We start from the raw sequence: 19,997 nt of genomic DNA on the forward strand, positions 1-19,997 counted from the left end.
TCCTGGGCCAGATGGCTTTCCAGGGGAATTCTATGAGACACTGAAAGAAGAGTTGATACCCATTCTTTTCAAACAGCTCTAAAAACTAGAAATGGAAGGAAAACCTCCAAAGTCATTCTATGAAGCGAGCATTACCACTGTTCCAAAACCAGGCAAAGACCCCACTAAAAAGGAGAATTATAGGCCAATAACGCTAACAAACATGCAAAAATTCTCAATAAAATACTAGCAAATCGAATGCAACAGTACTTTAGAAGAATTATTCACACACTCAGGTAGGATTTATTCCTGGGCTGCAAGCGTGGTTCGATATTCACAAATCAATCAATGTGATACACCACATTAATAAAAGAAAGGATAAGAATCACATGATCTTCTCAACAGATGCAGAAAAAGCATTTGACAAAATACAGCATCCTTTCTGGATCAGAACCCTCAACAAAGTACGTATAGATGGAACATACCTCAACATCTTAAAGGCCATTTATGAAACATCCACACTCAACCAGCTGAACTCCCCAGGCACCCCTGCAAACAACATATCTGATAAAGGGTTAGTATCTAAAATCTATAAAGAACTTACACCACCAGGTATTTATTGAAAGGATATAAAAATACAGATTCAGAGGGGTATGTGCACCCAGATGCTTATAGCAACATTATCAGTAATAACCTAACTATGGACAGAGCCCAAATGTCCATCAATTGGTGAATGGACAAAGAAGATGTGAGTTGTGTGTGCACGTGCGTGTGCATGTGCATGTATGTGTGTATGCATGCATGCATGCATGCAATAGAATATTACTAAGCCATCAAGAAAAAGGAAGTCTTGCCATTTGCAACAATGTGGATGGAGCTACAGTATATTACGCTAAGTGAAATAAGTCAGTCGAGAAAGACAAATACCATATGATCTCACTCATATTTGGAATTTAAGAAAGGAAACAGATGAACATACAGGAAAGGGGGAAAAAAAAGGAGAAAAGGAAAGAACCATAAGAGACTCTTTTTTTTTTTTAAGATTTTATTTATTTATTTGACAGATCACAAGTAGGCAGAGAGGCAGGCAGAGAGAGAGGAGAAAGCAGGCAGAGAGCCCGATGTGGGGCTCGATCCCAGGACCCCGGGATCATGACCTGAGCCGAAGGCAGAGGGTTTAACCCAATGAGCCACCCAGGCGCCCCCCATAAGAGACTCTTAACAACAGAGAACAAACAGGGTTGATGGAGGGAGGAGGGTGTGGGGTGGGGTAGATGGGTGATGGGTATTAAAGAAGTCACGTAAGAGACTCTGGAAACAAACTGAGGGCTGCTGGTTGGGGGGGAGGGATAGGGTGGCTGGGTGATGGACATTGGGGAGTATATGTGCTATGGTGAGTGCTGTGAATTGTGTAAGACTGATGACTCACAGACCTGTACCCCTGAAACTAACAATACATTATATGTTAATAAAAAAAAATAAATAAATAAATAAGAAGTCACTTGTTGTGATGAGCACTGGGTATTGTACGTAAGTGATGAATCACTGAATTCTACTCCAGCAACCAAAATAATAAGTAAATAAAAATAAAAATCATCGGCAAAATACTAGCAAATCAACCAATTATGCATTAAAAATAATAATTTGCCACAATCAAGTAGGATTATTGCCAGGATGCAAGGGTGGCTCAATATTTGCAAATCAATCAATGGGATGTATCATATCAATAAAAGATAGGGTAAAAACCATATGATGCTTTCACCAAATGCACAAAAAGCATTTCATAAAATGCAACATCCATTCATGATAAAAACTCAACAAAGTAGAGTTAGAGGGAACATATAACTTAATAAAGGCCTTATGTGAAAAACCCACAGTGAATATCATACTCAATAGGAAAAAATAGAGCTTTTCCCCTAAGATCAGGAACAAGATGAAGACATCCACTCTCACCTCTTTTTCCCAACATAGTACTAGAAGCCCTTGTTATAGCAATATAAAAACAAATAAAAGGCATCCAAATTGGTAAGGAAGCAGTAGAACTTTCACTATTTGTAGATGACATGATACAATGCATAGACACCTGGAAGACTCATCAAAAAACTATTAGAACTCATAAACAAATTCAGTAAAGTACCAGATACAAAAGTCAATGTGCAGATATACATTTCATTTTTATACATGAACAATGAAGCAGCAGAAAGAGAATTTTTTAAAAATTCCATTTACACTTATACCAAAATTAGTAAGATACCTGAGAATTAACCTAACCCAGGAGGTGAAAGACCTGTACTCTGAAAACTATAAACACTGATGAAAGAAATGAAGATGACATAAAGAAATGGAAAGACACTCCCTGCTCATGGATTAGAAGAGTATTGTTACAATGTCTATACTATCCAAAACAATGGATGGATTTAATACAATCCCATCCAAACACCAACAGCATTTTTCACAGAACTAAAACAACCTTAAACTTATACATAACCACAAAAGTCACCAAAGAGTCAAAGCAATTTTGGAAAAGAAAAGAAAAACTGGAAGTATCATTATTCCAGACTTCACATTGTATTACAAAGCTGTAGTAATTAAAACAGCATGGTACTGGCACAAAAATAGACACACAAATCAATGGAACAGAACAGACAACCTAGAAGTAAACCCACAACTATAGGGTAAACTAATCTTTGACAAAGCAGGAAAGAATATGCAATGGAAAAAATATAGTCTCTTCAACAAAGAGTATGGGGAAAACTGGTCAGTTACAAGTAATAGAATGAAACTGGACCACCCTCTTGTACCATACATAAAAACAAACTCAAAATGGATTAAAGACCCAAATGTGAGACATGAAACCATCAAAATCCTAGATAAGAACACAGGCAGTAATTTCTTTGACATTGGACACAGCAGTATTTTTCTAGATGGGTCTCCGAGGGAAATAAAAGCAAAAATAAGCTATGGGACTACATCAAAATAAAAAGCTTCTGCATAGCAAAGGAAAGAATCAGAGAAACTAAAAGGCAACCTATGGATTGGGAGAAGTTATTTGCAAATGACATATCAAAGGGTTAGTATTCCAAATACGTAAAGAACCAATAAAACTCAACACCTAAAAATACTAATAATCCAATTAAGAGATGAGCAGAAGGCATGAACAGACATTTCTCTAAAGAAGACATACAGATGGCCAAGAGACACTTCACTCAACATCTGGGAAAATCAAACGCAAATCAAAACTACAATGAGGGGCACCTGGGTGGCTCAGTGGGTTAAAGCCTCTGCCTTCAGTTCAGGTCATGATCCCAGGGTCCTAGGATTGAGCCCCGCATCAGGCTCTCTCCTCTGCAGGGAGCCTGCTTCCTCCTCTCTCTGCCTGCCTCTCTGCCTACTTGTGGTCTCTGTCTGTCAAATAAATAAATAAATAAATAAATAAATAAATACTTTAAAAAAAAAAAACTACAGTGAGATTGATATCTCACACCTGTTAGAATGGCTAAAATGAAAAACACAAGAAACAAATGTTGGTAAGAATGTGGAGAAAAAAAAAACCCTTGTGCACTGTTGCTGGGCATCAAACTGGTGCAGCCAATCTGGAAAACAATAAACACACTCCTCAAAAAGTTAAAAACAGAATTATCCTATGATCCAGTAATCCCACTACTGGGTATTCTTCACTGGTGTACTGGGTATACTTCGCTACAATGAAGAGCAAAACACTACTTTGAAAAGATAGATGCACCCCTATGTTTGCTGCAGCATTATTTTCAATAGCTAAATTATGGGAGCAACTCAAGCATTTGTCAATAGATAAATAGATAAAAAAGATGATATATATATATGTATATATATATAGCTATATATATGTGTATGTGTGTGTGTGTGTATATATATATGATGCAATATTACTCAGCCATTAAAGAAAAGAATGAAATCTTGCCATAAAAACAACAACATGGATGGATCTATAATGCTAACTGAAATATGTCAGTTAGAGAAAGACAAATACCATATGATTTCACCCATGTATAGAATTTAAGAAACAAAATAAATGAAAAAAGAAAAAACAAGACAAACCAAAAAACAGACTCTTAACTACAAACAAACTGCTGGTTGCCAGAGGAGAGGTGGGTGGGGTGAAACAGATGAAGGAGATTAAGAGTACACTTAACTTGATGAGAATTGCTGAATCACTATATTATACACCTAAAATAATATAACACTGTATGCTAACTACACTGAATGCCAACTACACCAGAATTAAAATAAAATTTAAAACAAGAAAGAAAAATATATTTAAGAATAGTTTTAACCAAGAGGTGAAAGATTTGTACACTAAAAATACAAAACACTGCTGAAAGTAATTAAAGACACAGATAAATATATTTCACATCCCTGGACTGGAAGACCTAATATTGCTAAGATGACAACTTAACCCAAAGCTATCTACGGATTTGACATGATGTCTTTCAAACTTCCAACAGTATTTTTTGCAAAAATAGAAAATCACGCCCCCAAATTTATACGGAATTGCAAGGTACCCAGAATAGCCAAAAGAATCTTGAAAAAGAACAACAAAGTTGAAGGTATCACACTTACTGAATTCAAAACTTAGTATAAAGCAAGAGTAAAAAAAAATGTGGTATTGGCATAAAGACTGACACACTGACTGATGACACAGAACAGAGAGCCCAGAAATAAACCCTTGTTTATAAGTCAGTGATTTTCAACAAGGGTGTCAAGACCATTGCATGGGAAAAGGACAGTCTTTTTAACAAATAGTGCTGGGAGGGGCGCCTGGATGGCTCAGTGGGTTAGAGCCTCTGCTTTCAGCTCGGGTCATGATCTTGGGGTCCTATAATCAAGCCCCACATCGGGCTCTCTGTTCAGCAGGGAGCCTGCTTCCCCCTCTCTCTCTGCCTGCTTCTCTACTTGTGATCTCCATCTGTCAAATAAATAAACAAAATCTTTAAAAAAAAAAATAGTGCTGGGAAAACTGGATATTTGCATGCAAAGAATTAAACTGGGCCATTAGCTTAAACTATCTATAAAAGTTAACTCAAATAAACAACAAGCTAAACATAAGAGGTAAAACTATAAAACTCTTGTAAGGAAATATATAGGAAGAGCTTCATGACACTGGATTTGGGAACAATTTCTTAAATACGTCACCAAAACACCGGCAACAAAGAAAAAAATAAACTAGACGTGAAAGTTAAAAACGAGCACACCCACCCAAGGATGATGTCAATGACTGAAAAGACAACTAGCAGAATGGGAGAAAATATCTGCAAATCATATATTTGATGAGACTGGTATCCAAAATACATAAAGAATTCCTCTAACTCAACAGCAAAAAGACAAACAGCATGATTAAAAAGTGTACAAAGGACTTGAAACAGAATCTCTCTCTCCAAAGATATATGAATGGCAAATATGTACAAGAAAAGATGCTCAACATTACTAATCATTAGGAAAATGCAAATCAAAACCAGAATGAGATACCATTTCACACCCATCAGGATGGCTTTATCAAAACCAAAAAAACCAACAAACCAGAAAAAAGTGTTGGTAAGGATGTGAAGAAATTGGAACCCCTGTACACTGTTGGGAATGTTGGTGCAGCTGCTGTGGAAAACAGTATGTCAATTCCTAAAACAAAAACAAAAACAAAAAAACACAGCACTACCATATGATCCAACAATTCCACTTTTGGGTATCTACCCAAAAGAATTGAAAAGAGGTATCTGTACACCCATGTTCATAGTAGCATTCTACAATAGCAAAAGGTGGGAACAACCCAAATGTCCACCAACAGATGAATGGACAAAGAAAATATAGTATATACATACAATGGAATATTATTTGACCTTAAAAAGGGATTAAATTCTGATACATGATAACAAATGGATGACCATACCAAATGGTCATACCAAATGACATACCAAATGAAATAAGCCAGAAACAAAAGGACAAATAATGTACAACTGCATTTTTATATATGGCTTGAATAGTCAAGTTCATAGAAAGTAGAATGGTAGTTGCCAGGTGCGGGGAAATACACGAATGGAGATGTTTTGTTTAATGGGCACAGAATTTCAGTTTGGGATGATGAAAAAGTTCTGGAGATGAATACTGGTGATGGTTGCACAACAATGTAAATGTACTTAATTCTCCTAAACTGTACACTTGAAATGGTTAATATGGTAAATGTTAACATTTTTCTTAGTAAAATAAAATCAGGTAGAGTGATTTCTCTAATTTATTTTTGTTTTTAAACATTTTTAAAGATATTCGAGTTTATTTCCCCCTTCATATAAAGTGTAAAACCAGCTTTTTTTTTTTTTTTTTTAAATTTACTTGACAGAGATCACAAGTAGGCAGAGAAGTAGGCAGAGAGAGGGGGGAGGAAGCAGGCTCCTCACCGAGCAGAGAGCCCGATGTGGGGCTTGATCATAGGACCCTGGGACCATGACCTGAGCCGAAGGCAGAGGCTTTAATCCACTGAGCCACCCAGGCGCCCCAGCTTGTCTTTTATTTATAAAAACATCCTGTTGGGTTTCTTTTAAAAAAATTAAACACAGGGGTAACCTGGGTGGCTCAGTCAGTTGAGTGTTCAACTCTTGATTTCAGCTCAGGTCCTGATCTCATGGGTCACGAGATCAAGCCCAGCATCAGGCTCTGCACTCAGCAAAGGGTCTGCTTGAGACTCTCTCTCTCCCTCTGCCCTTCCCCGCCTCGTGTGTTCTCTCTTTCTCTCAAGTAAATAAATACATCTTTAAAAAATTTTTTTAATTAAACAAATTTTCTTATGACCCTGCAATAACACTACTAGGTTTCTACCTAAAAGAAAATAAAACATATATCCATACAAAGACTTGCACATGGGTCTTTACAGCAGCATTGTTCACAACAGGCAAAAAAATGAAAACAACCAACAGTTCATCATCTGGCAAATGGATAAAGAAAAGGTGATATGTCCATACGATGGAATACAATGTACCAAAAAGGAATGAATTACATGCCACAACAGAAATGAACTCCAAAAATGGTACTTTCAGTAAAAGAAGCCACACATAAAGACTACAAATTGCATACTTTCCTTTATGTTAAATGGTCAGAAAAGGCAGAAGACAGAAAATAAATTAGTGATTAGCTAGAGTAGGGTTAGAAATGGGGATTACCTTTTGGGTCATGTGGAATCTCACTGGGCTGATAAGTATGTTCTAAAACTGGTTATGGTGCTGGCTGTATAACCCTGTAAATCTACCGTAAATCACTGCATGACTCAAGTAAGTGAATTATGTACATTGTAACTCAATAAAGTAGTTTAAAATATCTCTTTGCTGAGATATTTGATTGGAATTATGTTAAATACAGAGATCAATTTGGACAGAACTGACACCTTTACTATGATGAGTGTTCCAAACCCTGACTTCTCTATTTATTTATATCACCTTTGTTTTCATTCATCAGCGTTTTGTCGTTTTCAGGACATAGATCCTGTGGTTTTAGATTTATATCTAAGTATTTGATTTTTTTGAAGCTACTGGAAATGGTATTTTAAAGTTTCAACTTCTAATCATACATTGCTAGTATGTAGAGTGACTGACTGACGTGTGTTGACTTTGTATTTTGTGATTTTACTAATCTCACTTACTAGTCCTAATAGCATTTTCATAAATGCCTTGGATTTTTATGTAGATTATCACGTTGTCTGCAAATAAGAGTTTCATTTCCCCTGCCAACTTGCATGCCTTTTCTCTCTCTGTCCTTATTGAAGTGGCTAAAATAAAACTCTTAAATTATGTCGGTGTTATTAATCCATACTATCCCACGACTGCTAAGAGATGGTTAAATTTTAGTAGCAAAAACAATAAAAATAGCTTCAACGGGTTACTTAAAACTTCACTTTTATAAAATACATTTTTAATATAAAAACTTCAGAAAACATAGCACTAATAATAACTGCTCCTTCTACAGTATTTTCCTATATTGTCTCATTTGATCTTCATGAGAATCTAAGAGGTACTTTTCCCATGTTACCAAAGAAAGAAAATGTGCCAAGGCAGGCCAAGCAATGTGCCCATTTGACCTCAGATAATCACACTGGAGCAGACAGAATCAACAATCAAAGCAGAAGACTTGCCAGGACCCAACCTGATCTCACCTGCTCAAGTCTCTGTCTTCTAGGCATTGACCTGATCTCTCTATAAGGCAGTGCTAGTGCAATGCAAACCAAAAGCCAGAACACAGTCACAGAGTGAGAGAACAACAGGGGAGTGGGGAGGCAAATGCTCCTGGAGTGGTACCTGAGCAAGCACAGTGCCTTAAAAGAATCACAGGTGATTCAGTAAGTGTGTGAGGGTCAGATCCTAGATTATAACATTTGGGGCAAGGTATATTGGGCAGATTCTTTCTAATTTTTAACCTGAAGTATGTGAGTCAGGTGACTGGATTCAAAGTCTGGCTCTGCTACTTACCAGGCATATAATCTTGGACATATACTCCATTTCTCTTTGTCAATTTCCTCATCCAATAACTGCACCTACCTTTGATGGTTGTGAGAATAATTAGTATGTAAATACTTAGAACAAGAATTAGCAACACTGCCTGTTTCTGTAACTAAAGTTTTATTAAAACACAGCCACACTCTCATCACATATTGTCTATGCTGCTTTGATGTTACAACAGTAGAATGAGGTAGTTGTAATAAAGACCATATGGCCCCAAAAGGCATAAATATTCTCCATCTGGACCTTTACAGGAAAAATAGCCCTGGCTTAGAACAATGTTGGAGCATAGGTGCTCAAGAAATGTTAGCTATTATTTTAACCCAAACTCACTTCCAGAATAGTAGGCTTGAATACGTGCACAAAGCTATAAACAAAAGCACTGACTATGGTGGTGACAAATATGAAAGAACAATGTCAAATAACGAGAGGCTGATTAAATAAATATACCCACACCATGGAACACTATACAACCGTTAAAAAGAATGAAGGAGGGGCGCCTGGGTGGCTCAGTGGGTTAAGCATCTGCCTTTGGCTCAGATCATGATCTTGGGTCCTGGGATCCCTGCTCAGTAGGGAGTCTGCTTCTCCCTCTCCCTCTGCCCCTCCACCTGCTTGTGCACACATGAGCTCTCTTGCTCACTCTCTTTCAAATAAATAAAATCTTAAAAAAAAAAAAAAGAGTGAAGGAAAATCTGTGTATACATATTGCATATGCCAATACAAAAGGATCTCCAAGATCTTAAAATGAGCCAAAATCATTAAGTGGAAAGGTATGATAATATATGCAATATGATCTCATTATGTTACTAAAGGACACAAAAAACCTAAAAACTACATGTATGCACAGAAAAGGCTATATAGTACCACAGAAGTACTGAAGGAATTTCACTTTTAATATACATGGTTCTGTGCTTTTCTATTTTTTAATAAGTGGGCATTTTATAATTTTTCCTGACCTAAAAATACTATTTGAGGGGCACCTGATGGCTCAGTCAGTGGATCGACAGCCTCTAGGTTTCCCCTCTGGCGGTGATCTCTGGTGGTGGGATCCAGCCAACCAGGGGCTCTGGGTTGGTGGGAGAAGGCTTGAGATTCTCTCCCTCTTCTCCTCCCCCAACTCACATAGGAAGGCCTGCGCGCGCGCGCTCTCTCTCGCTCTCCCTCTCTCTAAGAAATAGATAAATCTTTAAAGAAATATATTATTTCAATCTCTCAGGTTGTATCCTAAATGTATACTTATCAAAACTTTATGTCTTTACCCTCAGGGACAAATCAGAAAATAGATTAATCTCAAATGCTTTATGCTAAATGAACTAAACCACACTCAAAGGCCACATATTCTGGAAAAAGCAAAATGTAGGAGCAGAAAACAACTCAGGTGTTGCCAAGAGTTGTGAAAGTGGAGAGGGGCTGCCTACAAAGAGACAGTTGAAGGAATTTTGGGGGTGACAGAACTGTTCTGTATCTTTTTTTTTTTTCCTGTATCTTGATTGCGATGGGAGTCCTCTGACCGTGTATTTGTCAAAACTCATAATCATACACCAAAAAACAAACTTTACTACACGTAAATTTAAAAATAAAGCCAAATAAACACACATACAAAAAAACAACAGAAAATTTTTCTTTGAGCGACCTATCAGCATAGGAACATACATGTTAACACAGGGAATGTTTTCCACCACAATTCTGTTTGCCTCTGTCACGGAGATGATGCTGCAGGGGCAGAAGGCAGCCGGGAATCAAAATATTAGCACCAAATTCCTATTGAATTCCTACAAATGCATACTTGCTGTGGTCCAAGTTTAAATAATAGTGACTTCTTTCCAGTTCTGTGCCTGCACATTGACACTTCACACGGAAAACCACTAAGACATTCAGGGATAAGGAACAGCCTAGGTGGGACTGTCGGTGGTGGAGGCACCGCAGCACGCAGCAATCAGAAACTGCAGCCTCTGGCTGCTGAACCTGGAGAAGATTTTCCGGCACAATCACTAAGCTACTCTGAGTTAGTGACGGAGTGTCAAGCACAGCAATCTGATATATGGCACCCGGCACCACTGCTGCTTCAATCACGAATCATTTAAGGAATAATATTAGAAAAAGGCCAAGAAATTCTCCTGGGCTCAAGAAGCAGCAAAAACTGTCCAATGCAGCACGCAGTACCCTCGACTACTAGAAAAGAAACACTCCAAAGTCTCGGTTACCCACAGAAGCGCAGATCATCCAACCCTGGGTTTAATAAGCAATTGCTATCCGTACTGTTCAGACAGAACACGAGTGGACATGGTCTGGACGCCACTCCCAGCTTAAAAAAACACTCCTTAAACCCCATTTCCAAATTACTCTCACCATTTTTCTCACACCCACAACGTGCTGCAAACTAAACGCACGCATTTCAGGCTTAAAATACACAATTCAGTATGGCTTGCGAACAGCGCTGCCCACGTTAACAATCCTGGCGCCTTAACAAAGCCCAAAACTCATCTCCAAGAATCTGTAAAATGGTTTCGCTTGGCCGGAGTCGCCCTCCTTCCCTCAGAGAGGGGCACAAAGAAGCAAAACCTGGTTCGGGTCTGGTCGCACGGTATCAGTCCGAGCTGTCTGCGCCTCACTTTCCAACAATAACTACAAAACACCAACACACATCCCCTCCCCACTGGAGCTCTGCCACGTGCCAGGGGCTACGGATGCGGGAAGCCGGGCGCAGGGGCCGGGGGCGCGGGGTCAGGGGTCAAGGGTCGAAAGGCTTCGGGGCAGGGAATGTGAGGGTGTCCATCCACGGGCGCACAGGCCGGGATGCGCTGCAACTGGGGGTTCGGAGGCTCGGGAACTGGCGTGCCGGGGCCGGGGCGATCCCCGGGAGGCCGCGCGGGCGGGGAGGCCGCGCCGCGGAGAACCAAGTCCTGGCCGCCCGCGGGGCCGGGGTGCGGCCGCTCCGCCGTAATGCCCGATTGGGTTCCAGGGTCCGCCCGTACCCCACGGGAGTTGCAGGGCTGGGCAGGGTCAGCAGCCTTCCTCACCTGGGTCGGGGGCGGCGGCGGCTCCGGGGTCCCAGGCAGGCTCTGGGAGTTTCCTGGCTGAGTGAGTCACTCGGGCGGGCCGGGAATGCGCCAGGAAACACCCGGCCTCCTCCCCTTCCTCCCGGGGCGGGGGCTCTCCCGGCTCGGCCTCTTCCTCCCGGCGCTCCTCCCTCCCCGCTCCGGCCGCGGCCTGGCTGCTCCCTCCTTTGCCTGGCGCGCTCTCCACAGCCCCGCAGATCCCGCCCGGCAGCGCACGCCTTACGCCTATCGGCTGTAGGGAGGCGGCGGAGAGGCCCTGGCCGTGCTCTCCTCTGGCTGCCCACGATGCTCTCTGCGGAGATCTCGGAGAGCCACCTGCCGGCTCAGACGACCTCAGCTCTACGTGGGACTGCTGGGCAGCGCTGCCGTGGGACACCCCCCAGGGGAGCCGTTGGGCTCGTGGAGGAAAAGGGGCGGAGATCCGCACCCTGCAGGAGTCTCCACCGGATCAGGGCTGTGGGTGGATGCATGCTGAAGAGGCTTGGCGGGCGCCGGGCGCCGGGGGCGGGGGGCGAGCACCCAGCGCGCGCCCACCGGGCGCCACTGCCAGCTAGGGGGTGCGCACACCTGCGCTTCGCAGGCCGGAGTGTGGCAGGCGGTGAGGAACTGGGCGCGACAGGGACAGACCGCCAGAGCTCCGCCAACTAGGAGAATATGACTTCGACGGGCCCTGCAGTGATCCCATCTGTACAATGCCATCTCTCCCTGAGCCAGGGGTAAACCCGCGTGCACACCTGTGGGAACGGCTGACAGAGGAAAACTTGATTTGAACAAGTCCCCCAGAACAATCCCGAGACAGGTCAGCTCAGTGACAAATTATATGAAAACAGTGAATGGAGTAAGCTTGTCACAAGCAATTACCCTAAACTCCGCACCGACCCTCGCCTATCCACTTCCCCTTCACCCACCCACTGGCATTCTGGTTCTAATGAAGAACAATAATGATGGGCATCAAGTATTCTAATCTGGCCACTAGACTATGAAAACCACAAGAGGTTTGCTTACTTCCGTCTGTCCTCTGGATAATGCAAAAAGTCACAGCAAATGGATCCTGACTAGACCACAATCTACCGGTTGTCTAAATATTCAGAGAACATTTTTTTTTTTTAGAAGTTCCTGGAGGTCCCTGGCATTCCTACAAAACATGCGTTTTGAGTGACTTTCTGGTTCCCAGCCCACACATTTGCAGTCAAATTACTGTTTCTCTCTGCCCAGGGCTGAGCCTCAATGTCAGGTTCCAAAGGGTTTTGTTTTGTTTTATTTTTGCACTGCAGGTGAAGTGATAGAATACAAATTCAAGGTGTATTGTGATATTTTAAAAAATATTGTAATTCCTGGGGCGCCTGGGTGGCTCAGTGGGTTAAAGCCTCTGCCTTCGGCTCAGGTCATGATCTCAGGGTCCTGGGATCGAGCCCCGCATCGGGCTCTCTGCTCGGCGGGGAGCCTGCTTCTCCCTCTCTCTCTGCCTGCCTCTCTGCCTACTTGTGATCTCTGTCTGTCAAATAAATAAATAAAATCTTAAAAAAAAAATTTAAAAAAAAAAAAAAATATTGTAATTCCTGAAACAACTAATGGGAAAAAAATAAGAGGCACAGCTAAAAATCCAAGAGAAGAAATAAAACAGAATGCTGAAATATACTCAATCCAAAGAAGGCAGCAAAGAAGCAAAAAGCACACAGGATAAGCAGTAACAAACAGCAAGCTGTTAGGCTTAAATCCAACCATATTAGCAATTACATTAAATATAAATGGACTAAACACTCCAATTAAAGATAAATTATCACATTGAATAAAACAAATCCCAATTATATGCTATTTAAAAGAGACATACTTTTCAGGTGTGGGCAGGGGTGGGGGATTCTGTTGGTTAAGCAGTTAAGGGTCTGCCTTCAGCTCAGGTGGTGATCCCCAGGTCCTGGGATCCAACCTTAACTGGACTCCCTGCTCAGCGGGGTCTGCTTCTCCTTCTCCATCTCCCTCTGCTCCTGCCCTCATTCATCATGCTCTCGCTCTCTCAAAAAGGCAAATAAAATCTAAAAAAAAAAAAAAAAAAAGTGATGCTTTATAAGGACACAAAGAAATTGACATTAAAAAGATGGAAAACAGGGGCGCCTGGGTGGCTCAGTGGGTTAAGACTCTGCCTTCGGCTCAGGTCATGATCTCAGGGTCCTGAGATCGAGTTCCACATCGGGCTCTCTGCTTGGCAGGGAGCCTGCTTCCTCCTCCTCTTTCTCTCTCTCTCTGCCTACTTGTGATCTCTGTCTGTCAAATAAATAAATAAATAAAATCCTTTAAAAAAAGATGGAAAACAATATATCATTTACATAATAATCATAAGAAAGTTGGAGTGACTCTATTAATATCAAAGACTTCAAGACAAAGTGTCACCAGAAATAAAAAGGACAGGGGCTCCTGGGTGGTGCGGTAGGTTAAGTGTCACACTCTTGGTTTCAGCTCAGGTTCTGTTTTCACAGTTGTGAGATTGAGTTCCCTACCCAGGGCTCCCCCTCCAGCCCCCGACCTTGGCTTGGCAGGGGCCCTGTATTGGGCTCTGCACTCAAGTAAGGAGTTTGTTTAAAGGACTCTCTCTCCCTCTCCCTCTGCACCTCCCTACCTGCACTCTCTCTCTCTCTAATAAATCAATCTTTAAAAAAAGAAATTAAAAGGGACATTTGATAAAGATAAACAGATCAACTAATTAAGAAAAAAATTTTAAGTATGTACACACAAAATAAGCTGTGGAATGCTTGGGAAAAAGAATCAAAAGAAGAAGTGCATGGTCATAATTAGAGATCCTAATCCTCTTTTAGTAATTGATAGAACAGGCAGACACAAAAATAAGTAATGATACAGAAAAATTTAAGAAGCAATTAACTGGAGGGCCTGGCTGGCTCAGTTGAAAGAGCTATGGGACTCTTGATCTTGGGGTTGTGAGTTTGAGCCCCACATTGGGGGCAGAGATTACTTAAATAAAAAAATATTTTTTTAAATAAATAAAATAAAAAGCAATTGATCTATTTGACCCAAATAGTACCCTCACAAAACAGAATACAGAATACATTGTATTTAATAAAAGATGTTCAAACCTTTATACTGAATCTTCAAGATATTACTAAGAAGAACTGAAGTTTTCAAATATGTACATAACAGTCACAAAATGTACCATATGCTAGGAAGTAAAACAAATCTCAATAGATTTCAAAGGGTTGAAATCATATAGTACCTTCTCTGACCACCATGGAATTAAACTAGAAAGCAATAATAAAAGCACAATTTTGCAAATGCTCCAATATTATAGAATAAAATAATGTACCTCTAAATAACCTTTTGATAAAAGGAGAAATCAAAATGGAAAATTTTAAATATGCTGGATTAATAACAAAAAAGCAACATCCAAATTTGCAAGATGCATCTAAATGAATGCTCAGAGGGAAAGTTTATATATGAAATGCGTATATTATAAAACAGGAAAGGTTTAAAATCAATTATCTAAACTTCCACCTCAAAAAAATGAGGGAAAAAAAAGCAAATGAAATCCAAAGAAAATAGAAGTGAAAGAAACAATAAAGTTAAGGACAAGTATCAGTGAACTAGAAAACAGATGATCGAACAAAAAAGCTGCCTTTTAAAAATGTTATAGAGGGGCTCTTGGCTAGCTCAGGCAGTGCAGTATGCAACTCTTAATCTTGGGGTCATGGGTTCAAGACCCACATTGGGCATAAAGCTTACTTTAAAAAAATTAATAGAGTTGTTATATCCTAGTAAAACTGATTTTAGGAAAACATAAATTACCAACTGCAAAAATAAAAAGGGAGACACCAGTGATTTCTTATCAAATAAAAGGATGTTAAAAAGAATTGTATGGAAAACTTCATGGCAGTAAATTTAAAAATTCAAAAGAAACATAAATTTCTTAGAAACATGACTTTCCAAACTGATGAAAGGAAAAAAAAAGATAGAAAATCTGAATAGTTCCATATTGGTAGGAGAAAATAATTGAATCTGTAATATAAAACCTTCCTTCAAAGAAAATCTCTATTTAGATTCACTGGTGAATTCTATAAAACATCCAATGAAGAAACAATACCAGTTTTATAAAACCACAGTAATTAAAAGTGTGGTCTGGAATAAGGATGTACAAATAGATTAGTGAAGAAGAGTAGTGAGAAATAAGTCCTGCTATAAACTGAATCTTTTGTCCCCCCAAATTCATATATTTTTTAAATTTTTAAGTAACTTCTACACCCAATGTGGGGTTTGGACTCAAAATGCTGAGATCAAGAGTTGCAAGCTCTACCACCTGAGCCAGGCAGATGCCCCTCAAAATTCGTATCTTGAAATTTATGTTGGTTGCTTTGAAAGTTGATTAGGTAGTGATGGTGGAGCCTTCATGAATAGGATTTGTGTCCTTAGAAAAGAGATCCCAAAGAGTTCCTTCATCTCTTCCACTTATGTGAGGTTACAGGTCTATGAGCCAAGAAGTAGGCTCTTACCAGACACCGTATCTGCCAGCACCTTGATCTTGGGCTTCTCAGCCTTCAGAACTTTGAGAAATAAAATTCTGTTGTTTATTAGCCACCCATCTATGACATTCTGTTATAGCAGCCCAAATGGACAAAGACAAGCCCTCTTGCATGGTCAGTTGATACTCTGTAAAGGTGCTAAAATAATTCAATGAAAGGAGAAATACAAAGGGTCTTTTTAAAAAAATGGTTCTAAATAATGCCATAACCATGTGGAAAAAACCTGAAGCTTCTCCTTTCACACACCATCTATAGAAATTAGCTCAATACGGGGGCATCTGGGTGGCTCAGTGGGTTGAGCCTCTGTTCAGGTCATGATCTCAGGATCTTGGGATCGAGCCCCGCATCGGGCTCTGCATCGGGCTCTCTGCTCAGCGGGAAGCCTGCTTCCTCCTCCCTCTCTGCCTGCGTCTCTGCCTACTTGTGATTTCTCTGTCTAATAAATAAATAAAATCTTAAAAAAAGAAAGGAATTAGTTCAATATGGACATAGACCTAAATGTGAAACCTCAAGATATAAAACTTCCAGAAGAAAACATAAGAGCATAATTTCATAATCTTAGAGTAGATGTAGCTAAAACTTCTTAAGACAAAAAAAGTACTAACCTCTTTAGTCAATATATTTTTTAAAAAATGATAAATTGATTCTATCAAAATTGTAAAACCTCTTATCAAAATCAGTGTTATATATTTTTCCTAATTTATGTATATATGTGCATGTGTGTTTATATATTTATATTTATGTATAAAGGAAAGAATGATCCAAGTTTTATTTTATTTATACACACACACACATACACTATGGTATAGTAATTCTATTTTTATGTATTTACCCGAGGGAAATGAAAATTTACCTCTACACAAAGACTTGTACATGAACATTCTTATGATAGTGAACATTCATGATAGTGAAAACTAGATACAACTCAGAGAACATAACTGGGAAAAATGGATAAATAAATTGTGTTATATTCAGACAATGGAGTATTACTAAATAATTACAAGGAGAAAATGACTGGTCCAAGTTTTATCACAAAATGGATGAATCTCAAAATTATTACATAATTTTACCACATAGAAAAGATAAATATTGGTTGGTGTGAGCAAGATGGCAGAATAGGAAGCCCTAGGCCCTTGTTCTTCCACAGAAACACCGAGTAAACATCATACTGACCAAAGTAGCTTTGTGAGTATTCTATAAACCAGTTAAGAACCCACAGCAACATAGGGCACCTGGGTGTCTGACTCTTGATCTCAGCTCAGGCCTTGATCTCAGGGTCATGAGTGAATTCAAGCCCCCTGTTGGGGTCCACACTGAATACGGAGCCTACTTAAAAAAAAAAAAAAAAGCAGGGGGGTGGGGAGTGCACACGTCACCTGGATGGCTCAGTCAGCTTAGCATCTGAATCTTAATTTCTGCTCAGGTCATGATCTCAGGGTTATGAGATCCAGCCCCACCTTGGGCTCTACACTGGGATCAGAGTCTGCTTAACATTCTCCCTCTCCTTCTGCCCCTCTCACCCCTCTCTCTGTCTATCTCTTTAAAAAAGAAGAGGAAGAAGAATCTGTAGCAACAAACAAATACACAATCAAGAAAAAGTTGCACTCAAAACATTCTAAACAAAAATTTCATCACATTTTTGATCACACTTGCCGACTCCCTCCCTGCTTAATTTCTGGTCCTCCCTTAAGGTAAAAGGAAAAAAGTGGGAGTTGTCTACAATGTTCTGACTTGTCTGGGGGTTGTTGGGGGAACTGGTTTTTGTCTTGCCTGGCTCAGAGTGGTGACAGAAATGGTGGATTAGTTTGGATATCAGGTTGGAGGCTGATGAAAGACAAGACTCCCTCCTTTCCTTTCTGAGTCTCCCAGACACTCTGTCTCTTTCTGCACTCCCTCTATATCTTCAGTAAACTCCGCTTTTACCTCCTGCTAGCTCAAGTTTGATTTCTATATGCGTAGCCCTGCTGGCTGGTTCCGCAGGACTCTCTCTGGGCTCCTGGAGCCAGCCTGCCAGCATCGCCACTACATCATATACATGTTTAAACAAAAATTACAAGCATGCTAACATGCAAAAACACAGTTTAAACAGGTAGAGCAAGCAAAAGAACCAGACTCACATATGGCAGGGATGTTGGAATTATCAGAGTACGATTTTTAAAAACTATTATTAAAATGCTAAGGACATATTGTCCAAGTATTCTATTTCCTTATTTGGTCAAAAATCATTTGACCACTTATCTGAGGGTTTCTTTATGAGATTTCTATTTTATTTCATTGGTCTATATGTCTGTCTTTGTGCCAGTACCACATTGTTATGATTACTGTATGTTATGATCATTATAGCTTTGTAGTAAGTTTTTTAAAAATCAATCTGACCTAAAAAACACATACAGAACACTACTCAACAACAGCAGAATACACATTTTTCTTAAGTGCATAAGGAACATTCTCCATAATAGACCAGATGTTAGGCTACAAAATAAGTCTTTAGAAAATTTAAAAGATTGCAATCATACAAAACATCTTTTTTGATTATGATGAAACTAGAAATCAACACCAGAAGGGGCTCTCTGCTCCTCCCTGTTCAATACATAGTGGCATCTTCTGGTGCAATGCCAGCCATGTCCCTGACACATGATGGTGAAGGTTGGAGTAAAAGAATTTGGTCATATTGGGCACCTGTTTACCAGGGCTGCTTTTAAGTCTGGCAAAGTGAACATTGCCACCACTTGATCCCTTCATTGACCTTAACTACATGGTCTTCATATTCCAGTATGAGCCCACCCACTGCAAATTCAACAGCATGATTAAGACTGAGAATGGGAAACTTATTGTCAATGGAAACCCCATCTCCATCTTCCTGGAATGAGATCCTGCCAACATCAAATAGGTGATGCTGGTGCTGAGTATGTTATGGAGTCTCTTCACCACCATGGAGAAGGCTGGGGCTCCCTTGATGGTATAGGGCCAAGAGGGTCATCATTTCTGCCCTTTCTGCTTATGTCCCTATGTTTATGATGGGTGTGAACCATAAGTATGACAACTTATTCAAGATTATCCGCAATGCCTCCTGCACCATCAACTATTTGGCCCTTCTGGCCACACTCATTCATGACAATTTGGTGTCATGGAGGGACTGATGACCACAGTCCATGCCAACACTGCCACCCAGAAGACCATGGATGGCCCCTCTGGGAAGCTGTGGCATGATGGCTGAGGGCCTGTACAGAAAACCATCCCTGCTTCTACTGGCACTGCCAAGGTTATAGACAAGGTCATCCCTGAAATGAATGAGAAGCTTAATGTCTTGGCCTTCCATGTCCCCATAAGCATTGCGTCAGTCATGGATCTGACCTGCTTCCTGGAGAAAGCTGTCAAATATGATGATATCAAGAAATTGGTGAAGCAGGCATCAGAGGGTCCCTTCAAGGGCATTCTGGGCTGCACTGAAGACCAGGGTGTCTCCTGCAACTTCAACAGTGACACCCACTCTTCCACTTTCAATGCCAGGGCCGGCATTGCTCTCAATGACCACTGTGTCAAGCTCATTTCCTGGTATGACAATGAATTTGGCTACATCAAATGGATGGTAGACCTTATGGTCCACATGACCTCTAAAGAATAAGAGTGCCCTGGACCAACTGCCCCCCGAGAGCAAGAGGAAGAGAGAGGTCCTCAGCTGCTGGAGAGTCCTGACCCCCAATTCATCCCCCAACACCCTGAGAATCTCCCTAGCCCTACACAGTTTCCATCCTAGACCCTCTGAAGAAGGGGAAGGACTTGGGGAGCTCTACCTTGTCATGTACTATCAATACCATCAATATAAAGTATATTGTACCAAGCTCTCCCTCCAAAAAAAATAGCAGAAGGAAAATGGAAAAATCCACAAATATATGAAAATAAAAAATACACTCAAATAC

At 40.4% G+C, this 19,997-nt stretch overlaps 1 protein-coding gene and 1 pseudogene across 4 annotated transcripts in view; one reads left to right on the forward strand and one right to left on the reverse strand.

Moving 5' to 3' along the window:
• Positions 1 to 11,618, reverse strand: part of CYFIP1 (cytoplasmic FMR1 interacting protein 1) — a 119,991-nt gene extending 108,373 nt beyond the window's left edge. For 2 of the 3 annotated variants that reach the window (XM_080809536.1, XM_080809535.1), the window contains exon 1: positions 11,516 to 11,618. The gene's annotated coding sequence lies outside the window, so the exon portion shown is untranslated. The remainder of the gene's footprint in view (positions 1 to 11,515) is intronic. The other variant, XM_080809537.1, reaches the window with a different exon arrangement.
• Positions 11,619 to 16,164: 4,546 nt separating this feature from the next.
• Positions 16,165 to 19,702, forward strand: LOC308346592 (glyceraldehyde-3-phosphate dehydrogenase-like; annotated as a pseudogene). Its single transcript has 2 exons — positions 16,165 to 16,191; positions 18,673 to 19,702. The product of its transcript is annotated as a glyceraldehyde-3-phosphate dehydrogenase-like (transcript).
• The last annotated feature ends 295 nt before the right edge of the window (positions 19,703 to 19,997 follow it).

The sequence above is a fragment of the Martes martes genome (assembly GCF_963455335.1).
Source record: "Martes martes genome assembly, chromosome: 7".
NCBI lineage: Eukaryota > Metazoa > Chordata > Mammalia > Carnivora > Mustelidae > Martes > Martes martes.